The sequence below is a fragment of the Lathyrus oleraceus genome, chromosome 3 (genome assembly GCF_024323335.1).
Source record: "Lathyrus oleraceus cultivar Zhongwan6 chromosome 3, CAAS_Psat_ZW6_1.0, whole genome shotgun sequence".
In the NCBI taxonomy this organism is placed as follows: Eukaryota; Viridiplantae; Streptophyta; class Magnoliopsida; order Fabales; family Fabaceae; genus Lathyrus; species Lathyrus oleraceus.
In genome coordinates, this window is record NC_066581.1 from 9,842,636 (window position 1) to 9,854,867 (window position 12,232).

A 12,232-nucleotide genomic window follows, 5' to 3' on the forward strand; every position below is an offset into this window, starting at 1 on the left:
GTACCATGCACAATCAAAGAAAGAACCTTCAAAAAGACACTAATAGATTCTAGAGCTAGTGTGAATCTGATGCCATTGTCGATCTATCACAGGTTGGGTATTAAAAATATCAGTGATATAAAGACCAATCTGAAGTTTGCGGATCACTCAAGAAAAGATGCATATGGTATAGCTGAAGATGTGCTATAACAATAGCGGGCTTGAATTTTCCAGTTGATTTTGTAATCCTAGACATACCTGAAGATAATGAGGCACCCATCATTCTGGGTCGACCTTTCATGCAGACGAGTCGATGCAAGCTCGACATGGATCAGTGCACGTTAACCTTGAAAGTTCACGACAAGGAAATAACATTGAATGTTATTGAAGACCAGGAGTTGGAGGAAGATACAGAATCTCAGTATCAAGTAGGTGTAATCAGGACATTGAATTCTATTAGGATCTCACCACTGCCAGTAGCCACCCTAAACGGAAAGATTCCCATCTCTATTCCAAACACCAAGAGGAAGGTTAAAAAGGAATCGTGGCACAAAGGAGTCCATACTGAGAAAAGAGACAACATCCTAGTTGTGGACAAAAGGTGCAACAAGGTTTTGAACCGGAAATACCCCCCATAATAAGGGGAATGAACCGTTGAGCCATGCGACGTTAAACAAAGCGCTTCGTGGGAGGCAACCCATGCTTTTTATTTCTAATTAGTTGTATGTGTCTGTAGGTATACAGGAGTTCTACAAGGAGGAGCCAGAGGAACCAGCGGTTGACCTGACAAGAAAACCAAAAAACGGCCAAAAGGACAGCCTAACACGGGCCGTGTCAGAAGAGGGAAAATATATGAAGGATGCTTGAAAACAGTGGCCTGACACGGCCACCCGTGTCAGCTGACACGGGCCGTGTCAGGAGCATTGTAAGAAAGAGGGTTATGAGGATGATAAAACAGTGGCCTGACACGGCCCGTGTCAGGAACACTGTAAAAGAAGTTGTGGAAAATGGTAAAACAGTAGCCTGACACGACCGTGTCAGGCGTGCGGATTTTTTGAATTTTTTTTGAAAATTTGAATTTTTCGTGGGGCCCACCCACTTAAACCACTCTTAACCATACTTTTTCCCTTATCACTCATCATTACCAGATTTTTACCACAGTTATCATCACTCTCTCTCATACTTTTTCATCTTCTTCTCCCACTCTCTCACAAACTCCATTAACACTCACTCACCTCACCACACAAAACCCTCAATGCATCCGAGTTCCCCTCACTTATAGCTAAAACACCTTTCACAAATATTTCTCACCTCGTCGTCCCGGTCGCAACCACGGTTTCAGATTTTCCTAACTCAAAAGTTCGGAATATTGCTATTTTTTGCAAGTCCAAAATGCCCCCGAGAAGAATCCTTACCGGAAAGCAACAACTTGCAGAGATGGCGAAGTCCCGGAAACGCCCGAGCCGGAATCCTAATCCCCACAATATTGTGTTTGACAATCCAGAGCAAGAACGACGTTACCAAATTCACCGGAAGCAAAAGCTCACGCCGACCAGGTATATGTGTGAGCATACTTTGAACGCTCTCGGGCTGGAAATTGAGGTCGACCGAATGTTCCATGTTTTGGGCATGCTCGAGTTTATGAGTTTGGAGGCGCCGACCTACAAGCGCATCACTCTCGAGTTCCTCAGTACCTTAGAGTTCCAGCTGGAAAAGCGGTGGATTAACACAACTAGGTATTATTTCGGTACCTTACGTTTTCGATTGTTTCACAATTGTCATGAATTATCTGTTGAGGAGTTAGCTGCAATACTCCGACTCCCTCTGAACAGACCCAGAGAGGTCCCAGACGGGTTCTCTCCGAAGGATTTCTAGATCGTCATAACTGGGAGGACGGATTACTCCTCCAAAGGTGTGAAAGCCTCGGGCATCCAGAATCCCTGTTTCAGGTACGCCCAAAAAGGTTTAGCCTATACCCTGTTCGGTAGAGGCGACATCACTGGAGTAGCTACTCAGAGAGAGCTATTTTTCATGTACTTGATGGCTTAAACCAAGACCATCAATGTAGCTGCCTTTGCAGCAGACTACTTGGGGAGAGTCGGCCGAGCGAACTCTGGAGGCATATCCGTGGGAGGTATGATCACCCAAATTGCATTGCATTTCGGGTATCAGGCTGTTTTACTCAAGGACACGCCAATTTTAGGTAATACAAAAATTGACATGGCTGCTCTGATTTCCCAAGGTATGATTACAGTTGCCCCTACTTATTATTCTGTACTCATTCATAAAAGGTTTATCATCGCTCTACCAGATTCGGACAGAGTTGCTATTACTGACTGCGCTAATTGGTTATATGTAAGTGCTGATCCCGATGCGGATGAAGGCCATGAAACTGACCATTTTAATGCAGGTGAGCACTTTGTAGATGACCAGGAAGAAGGAACGGAACAAGAAGAAGAATATACTCAAGCACCTCCTGAGCAGTTTGTTCCACAACCTCAGGAACCCACCCAACAGGCGGCGGGTTCATAATCTTTGTCAACTGACCAATGGAGCTGGGTACAGACCGAGATAGGTGACTTGAGGACTGAACAGCAAAGGCAAGGCATCGAGCAAGCCCGTCAGGGAGTGATGTTGGATGAGATGAGCAGCATGATGCGACATTTGATGTTGCATTTCCCGCACCCACCTCCTCAGTAGGACCCTGTGAGTTCCCTCCTCCGCGCTTGTTCACAAACATTGTGGACAATGTTGAGTTCAAGTGTGGGGGAAATTTTATGTCTTTTATTGGTAATTTATTTTTGTGTTATTTTTACTTTTTAATTTTGTATTCTATATTGAATTTGTCTGTTGAATGTACATTATGCTGCAAGTGTGTGTGTCAAGTCTGTGTTGACAGGTTGGAAAAGTAATGATCACAATTGAGAGTGGATGAAAGATCACACCACTCATCATGGCTTGTTGTGAAGGATCTCCCCAGAAAGTAACACTGTTGAAAATAAAGATCGGACGCAACGTATACAGCTTAACCGGCACGAGTATCCTGCACATTCCGAAGTAAGAAAGCAATTGCACCAAATTAAGGAGCACTGTGGAGCCTGTCAAAGCTGAACCAAACCAATTGAGTCAAAAAAGGCCAAACACATTAATCATCATGAGCGTCATTCAGGTTTGTCTTTATCACTCTAAATTTGCGTAGACTCTTTGGGACTGTCACTGCATGATACACACATTGAGGCACGTTGTTTGTAATTAACCCCGAGCCTTTCTAGCCATCCCGAATTATTATATCCCTCGTTAACCCCCTTTGAGCCTATATCCATTTTTTTGTTTAAAACACCATAAATGTAACCATTGGCCAAAACACTTCCTCACCCTGTTTAGAGTCATGAGAATGTATTCAAGCTGTGTTGAAAAGCTAAGTTTGGGGTAAAAAACCCCCAAAAGCTCTCAAATCCCTAGAAAGTGCAAAAACAAAAGAATTTTTTTTTGATGAATCGAGAAAAAGAAAGAAAAATAAAAATCAAATACTCGATGATTCAAAAGAAAGAAGCACGAAAAAGGGCAGTCGGTAAAAATTCAAGAAATAAGAAAAGGAAACCGAGGAAATAAAAGAAACAAACGCAGGATGTAACATCGACTCTGAACCAAAAGCTCCTTATTTTCCTTTTTGAATCCATACCATAACCCAAGCCAAGCTACAACCCGAAAGACCTCAAAAAGTGTGTATGTAGTGTGTAGGTGATGAGAAAAGAGAGACTATTCAAACTTGTGAGTGATATTACATACTTTGAATTATGAGTGTAAACAGCTTACCCCGAGAGAATTGGCGAGAATGTGAAATAAGCTGACAGGTGAAACGGTGCTTTAAAGTGGAAGTGTGAATGATGACTTACGAGGATGGGTAGGACTTTTGGGAGGGAAGGGGAAGACGTTCGCGAATGATCGCAGCAGTGGTGGAAAGCATAAAGAATTATGGGGAGTGATAATGAAACATTACTTGGGACAAGCAATGAGCTAAGTTTGGGGTTGTGATCAGTCACCATTTATAGTAAGTTTTCATTACTGATCCAACGCAAAACAGAGACATTTGTTACACTGTGCAAGCATTTAAGGTAAAATTCGAGTAGTTTTACTTCCGTTATTTTATTTAGGCATTTTTAATCTTTGTTATGTTTTACTTTGTTTATCTTGATTTTATGCATGAGATAGTTGTGTTTTTGTCCGATAGATCCAGGTAGAAGAACCGGAGAACTCAGAACACGACAGTGCGAGAGTCCGACACGCAAAAGAGCAGAAAACCCCGGTACAGCAAACCACAGTATTGTGAAGCAATCAAGTATTACAGAGATCAAGGCATTTGGAGAGTTGAAGAGATTCATGAGCGGGAGCGATTGAAGATCAAAGTCATCCAATTACTCGTAATGTGTAATTTTTATCTTGAATTTGTTTTAAACAATATGAGTAGCTAAATTCCCCAACGCTAGGAGGGTGTCCCTGATTTAGAATTGTAATGAATTTGAGTTTACATTTGCATTTATAATATTTTATTTACGGTAACCTTTTGATGTGTTTATTGCTTTCTCTTTTGGACCAATTGAGATTGATTTATGGTTATCACTTAGGCTGGACCGCCAGTGATAAGGTTTTCATCAAGTTACTCTGCAGTAGATATCACCTAGGACTAGGGATACCCTGTATGAACCAGAGAATTCTTGATATTATACAGCTTAACTTCACCCTAATTAGCTATGGACATAGGAATTAGGGTAGATTGATTAAAGGTTTTCTCACCAAGGACTTGGGAGAAAATACCCTTGAGAACTGGTAGTAATTGATATTTGTTGATGCAATAGTAACTCAGAGTTATTACAGGGATAAATCATACACCTTCCCTGACATTGTTCCTTTTTCTCTATAAACCCTTATTTTCATATTTCTTTATTATTTTCTTTTTACACTCAAAAACCAAATTAATACTTTTTGTTTAATTGAATGATAATTTAAACTCAATACTAACATGCAGTCCTTGAGATCGACATTCGGGGAATTTCCCCATTGAGATCGACATTTGGGGAACAAGTTTCATGTTTAACACTTTTTCATTTGAAGCTTGTATCATGATGAATTTTGAGGTGGAAGTTTGGAAATTTTAACATATCAAAAAAAATTCTAAGTGTCAAGCCATATGTTCATTTATTCCACCTTGGCTAACTTTTTATGTGAGCTTCAAATGAGAAAAGTTCCTTCATAAAAGTTGTACATCTTTTAAATACCTTCAAAATTATAACACATTTGACCTCATTTAGATTTGATATGAAGGAGTTATGCATTTTTGAAGTTGAGGAAAATCACTTGTTCAATGGTATTGGTCCCAAATGACCTATAATGTATCCTCATATCACATGCTCATAAAAGTTGAATGAGATCTTCCTCCATGCATCAAAGTTGACGTAGACACCTTGAATTGGATTGTACAACTTGGAAATATTTCATATCATAAAAATTGAGCAAGTTATGGCCTTGGGAAGTTGACCTCCAAATTAGGGTTTAGACAAAATGACATATAATCTCTCACCATAAAAAATGACTTTCCAAGCAAAACTAGATCTAGACCTCAATATTAAAGTTATATGGAATGTCATTTAGAGTAACATTTCTCTTGGAATCATTTTCATATGATAAAAATTGTAGGACATAGGGTCTAGGGATCCCCAGTTTTGATCACATGAATTCCTCTGGTCAACCACCATCAACCAACTTGCTAGCTTGCAATTCTCATGACTTTTTGGACTCATGGGAGATCATATATGCATAATATGATGAAATTTGAAGTATACCTTGATATATTTGATCAATTGTTGAAGAAGTTACACAAGATACCCAAATGAACTAGGGTTTCCACTGCAAACCAATTTCAAACTCTTGAAGATTTCTTGATCAAAATAACATGTGAAGCTCATAGGGACTCATATATGATGTCTAAATCTAATGTGGAACACTTATTGATTGGGCTCTTAGTGTAGCGGGGTATTCGTTACCATTAGAGATATTGACTAAATCTAAGGTAAACCATACAAGTCGAGTCGCCACCGCACTTCTATTTATCCAAAGGAATGGTTAGAAAGCGAACAAAAACCTAAAAGTTTTATCAAATCAAAAACTAATAAAAATGTCAGAGATCGGGGTAAGGGGGTTGGTTATGCAATGGGAAGGTTTTAAGCACCCAAAACATCCTAGGTACTCCTAGGGAGCCCTTTTCATATTTGTTGTAAGGTTGGTATTTTGTGAAATTTTGTTTGTGCAAACATGATTGAAGAGATGAGAAGACAATATACAAGTTTATTTACATTTTGTGTTTGGATGGATAAACCCATTGCCTACGTACCATCTTAAAAAAGATTAGGATCAAAACCTCGTAGTTCGGGGTAAAAATCTCAAAATGAGTTGGTGAATTGATTGGTCCAAAAGCTTTAAGGTCTTTTGTTATCCAAGGGAGAAAACTCAACCTAAAACCACAAATCCACCATGTGAGGATAGCTTCAACATGCTAGTGAGGGGTTAACCCTATAATAAGCATGGAAGACTCATTGTCCATCACTAAGGATATATGTGAGTATTACATCTACCTCAAGGATAACTCAAACCTAATAGCTATTGGTTATGAAAAGTTTTGATTAAGAAAGTGGCCATTGAAACCACCAAAAGGTATTTGAATGAGTGGTATTTACCAATGAAAAGTATTTACAAAATATGGTCAAAGTTGATTTAAAAGTTCAATTCAAAATAAGTGTTATGAAACGAAAGTTTGAAAATCAAAAGCATAAGGCTTAGGTTTCTAATGTTTGAAAAGAAGTGTTAAATGTTTGCACAAAAGTTTTGGCTTGGGTTAGAGTGGAGGGAAGAAGAAGAATGGCTAAAGTCCTAATCATACAAGAGATAAGGGATAAGAAACAAGACCACACATGGAGTTCCTCTCTTGAGATCATATTGATGATCCAAGTAGCTCCCATCCTTTGGAATATGCAAGCAAAATAATAGCAAGCTCAAACAACAATCAAACAAGCCTCCTAAGAGATCCTCAATGTATCTTGTATCTTTCACTTTGGATGAACATGGCAATGGTTCTTCAATTTGAGCTCTCATAGGATTCCCTAGCACAAGAACACACACATCAAAAGTTCCATGAAGTAAATCAAGAATGGACAAGAGTGAGTTTAGAGGTTTGGTCCTTCTAATCCATCTTCAACATTAAGGTCCTTTTACTCCAATTTGCATAGGGAAAGTCCTAGAAACTAAGTCCATTTGTCCATTTCTTTGCATTTGGTCCACAATAATCAAAACAAAACACAAGCACAATAATATATACATAATTATGTGCTCAAGTGAGCAAAAGGCAAATCGCATTAACATAAACATGTGCTTAAATGAACAAAGGGGAAAAGCAAATGAATAATATGTACAAGAATAGTAAATTGCATAAATGTAAAGAGCAAGAAGTAAATGTTAATAGTTAATAGTTAGTGTGCCATAAGGCAAATTTAGCGCTATGTTAAGCAATCGTAATTGGACTTATGTAGAAGTCACAACTATCTGAGGCCGGTCAATAATAATGTAGGCAACAACACAAGTTAGAGGTCTTGATTAGTGAATCAAACTCCAACAACTTGCCATGCCAAAAAGAAGATGAGAAATGATCTTGTATTGGTTTAAGTCCTTTGCATGATTTAGAAAGCAATCTATCCTTAATGCAAAGCCATTCACTTGATCATTTGATCAAGATGAATTAGATTTGAATCAAGGAAGATTAAACTTCCCTAATCAATGCTAACCATGAACCTCTAACTCATTGATCAAAAAGAAAAAAAAGAAGAAGAAGAAGATGAAGAATAGAAATGAAGAATTAAAGTGCATTAAATGAAATGGAATGTATCAATCAACAAATGTTGACCAAAGATAGGGAAGATCAAGGTCAAACAATAGAAAACAGAAGCAAAATGAAGATTGGAAGTCAAGAAATAAACAAAATATTTTTGGCATTTTTAATATTTAAAATGAAACTTGAATTAAAATATTAAAGGAAGTTCAAACTTCAAACTCACTTCAAATCAACTTTGAAAAGTCCAAGTGAATTATCCCAAGTTCAACAAAGTCAAGCAAAGTTTGACAAAAAATTTCAGCATTTTTAAAAGTCAGAAACTATTTTTAATCAATTAAAAATGAATAAAAATAACCTAATTGAACTAAAATCTCAAATAAATCTCAAATCAATTAATAAATTGATGAGAATATTTTTCATAGATCTATCACCATTCAAAGAGGTTAAGAAAATATTTTTGTATTTTTTGAATATCAAAAACTATTTAAAATGAATTAAAAATAACCAGAAAAGAAAAAATTATTAAAAATAGCAAATGATAAAATAAAAAATATTAAAAATCATTTTTAGAAACTAGAAATTAAAAGAGAAATAATGCAATTGGTCCCATAATTTTTGGACCAATAATAAAAGAGATATGAATTTTAGAAAATGAAATGGAATTAAAAAATGAAATAGAAATTAAAATCAGAATTAAAATAAATGGAAAAGCGAGAGCCCTTGGATCTGAGCTCATTAATTGAGTTGGCAGATCCAAGCATCCATAAGCGCGCGTCCAATGTGTTCCACGGTCAATGCAACCACACGCGGTACATAAAAAAGTCATAAGGTTGGACTACTGAGATTAGATCTGGAAATGGAAAGGGACGGTCCAGATCTGATCTGGAGACTAGACGGCGGCCAGCGCCACCGTCTTCTCCAGCAAGCTCCGATGAAGATCAAAAATTGCAGGTCAAAAAATGTTAACTAAAATGCACGATCCATGCACCATTCGAAAGGTGGAGTGATGTACATCACTCCTATGCCATTCAATTCCACTCTAGATTCCTATTGAGAGAGAAATCAGAGATGGAACTTTGGTGGTGTTCAACTGAACTTGCTCGATTCCAACAATTAAGAACACAATAATGATGCCTCTATACAGAGGACTTCAGACAACACAAGATCAAGGCAAATGGAGCAATGTATGATGAGATTCGAAGCAAAACTTAGTTGAGCAAAACCTTTGGATTTTAATGAATTGAGTCACTCTCTTTGGTTCCTTTTGCAAACAAAATCTTCAATGGATCAAATGAAGAAGGTCTAGGAACTTTAGATCTTAAAAATCAATCAATGCAATTGAATTTCAGATCTGAAATTTTTAGAGAAAAATGAAGTTTGTTCCTTTGGTATGGGTGGGGATTCAATTCAGCAGGGATTTAGGCACCATTAGGTTGAGGAATTGAAGAGCATAGCACTTGTATTTATAGTCAAAACCATCTGAAATGCAATGAACAAAGTGTGCATGGGAGAAGAGGGCCTCCATGCATGGGCCTGTACAGGCGCATGGAGGCCCAAATTCTGATTGGAATGGATTGCTATACATCACCAAATGAGAAATGGACGTGCAGATTAAATGTTAACAGCTCATGCAATGTGTTTGAAATGAATTTCACAAAATGCACTTAATTCTTCATGTCTTCGAAAATGATGCTTCCAAACTCCAAATGCAACCTTATGAGTAATGGTTAGAAAGCTTGTTGCATAAGGAACCAATGCTATGTTGATCAAAACTCCAATTGGGCCTTGGAAATTGATGAAATTGGAGCTTGAAGTGTAGGGTGCAAAACATGCATTTGTGAAGTTTCCAAATTTGGCCAATGTTCAACCCCTTCTGTTTCAATGATGCAAGCTCCAAATGATAAAATCTTCAACCTGAAAGTTGTAGATATTTTCAATACAATCAATTTGGACTTAAATTTTACATCATTTGGATTTTTAATGAAGAAGTTATGGGCACTTGAAGTTGGACTTTTTCACATTTCAATGCATTTGGCCCAAAGTGACCTATAATGTTTTGCATTATCACATGTGTTTCTTTTGAGATTTTGAAAATTTTCTCAACATAACATTTAAAGTATATATAATAAGATTTCCAATGCATTAAGTCTTACCTCAAAATCATGAAAAATGAATGAGTTATGTTCTTGGGAAGTTGCCTAAAATTAGGGTTTCAGTCAAAATGACCTATAATGTCTTGAAATGGATGATGACCTCCCAAGCTTCAAATAAACTTTTGATGAACATGAGAGTTGTTCATATTGTCCTTAAGAACATTTTTAATCTTGGGGTAATCTCCATTTGATCAACATATAAAAAGTTAGGTCTCAGTGCATTTCAAAATAGTCAGATGAATTGACTGATCAACTTCTCAAGTTCACAACTCATATCTTGATGAATTGATGATTGAGGATACTCAAATAAGTTTAAATATACATGAGATGATGAATTGAAGAACTTCCCTTGATTGTATTTGACCATGAGTTGAGGTTGCTTCATGAGCAAGGCATTGTTGATGACCAGATGAATTAGGGTTTCCTTGGGAAACAAACCTCAAACCCTTTGACTTGCTTTGATCAAAATGATGAATTTAGATACTTGGGAGGCATATTTGAAGGATGAGAGCTTTGGGAACCATTACCATGCTTGCTTTCATCTTCTCTTGACCATATCATTGCACAAAGTATCTCCTAGAAGCTTTGGATCTTGTGATTGCTCAAGCTACAAACAAGAAATGTTAGTGACATATTTTTGTGCTTTTGAGTTAATAAAAAAATGAGAAAAGCAATAATATACAATTCAAGCATGCTTGGTGATCTCAAACCACTCACAAGGGATCCCACCCAAAGGTAAAGGGAACCAAGATGCTTATGATCCTTGAGGCTATGCAAATGTAATGTTATGATGCCATGAGGGATCTTAGGGCCAAAATTAGGGTCTTACACTTAGTAATGAGGGTCTTAAACCCTAAATATAAGCTTGATGGATCAAAGGTGATCATGTGCCTTACCTACAAAAGAGTTAGACAAATGCAAAAAACATATTTTGGGTATTTTAGTTAGTAAAGAAGATAAAATACAAAGTATGATACAATTACATGGTGCTTGGTGATCTCTCCCAATACAAACCCAATGAATGAAGGGTAAGAAGGATGCCAAGGTATGATCCCAATGTCAATGCATATGATGAGATAACATGAGGGATCTTAGGGTGAAAATTGGGGTCTTACACATACTCAAGGATAAAAGGATGTACATCTAATTAATCCCTTTTTAATCTGATTTTGGTTTATAAGAAAAAGATGAGAATTGAAACGATCAAGTTGTATAACTTGCGTCTCAAAAACTCAACGATTCTAATAGATGTACATATATTTAACCGATTTGTATTCTTTACGCTTGGATGACTATTAATTTATTGAAAGATGGGACTTTGGACAACTAAAATATTTACGGGAAAGAAAGACGAGTGTTATAAAGAGCAAGTCGTACGACTTGTGTCCGCATCCTCGAGGATAAAAGGATGTATACTCAATTAATCCATTTTTAATCTAAGTTTTGCTTATGAGATCCAAAACAATCAAGTTTTATAACTTGTGTCTTGAACTCTATATGATTAAAATAGATGTACATCTATTTAATCGATTTTAACTCCGTAAAAGGATGAATTTGAAACGGCCAAGTTAGACAACCCACATCTTGCAAAAATCGATGATTAAAATAAATGTACATCTATTTACCTATTTTTCTCATGATTTGGTTCTTATTTATTCATTTATTAAAAGATGAGAATTATACCAACCGATTCGTTCAACTCACGTTCTAAAACCTCAAAAATTAAAAGACATTCAACTTAAATACTCAATTAATTAATATTAAAAGAATTATTTTTTTAAATAATCAAGTTATCGTATTTCGATTGATTTTAATCCAAAAAACAAAGACAAAGTCCATTGAGAATGAATATATTAAATGTTATTTTATAAAAAGATTATTGGCTTTATTATAACATTTTAATTAGAGTAAAAACTGATGACATGTTGTCATTGCACGTCATTTAGCAAGAAAAGCGGCCAACATTGACTTTAAATGAGTAAGTTAGAAGGAAAAGAGTGTAAAAAGCTATAAAAAAACACTTTTGGGTGAAGAAAAACACTTATGGTGAAAACTGGTGAAAAAAGAAACAAAACGCATTGGTTTGCCCCTGAAAAATGCGTCTGCACCCATATTGGGCTAATGATTGCTTAACGCGCCTGCATTGAGAGCCATTGCGATTGTGTTTGTGCTTCTTACTGACACACTTTCTGACTGCTTTATTATGGAAAAAAGGAGAAGA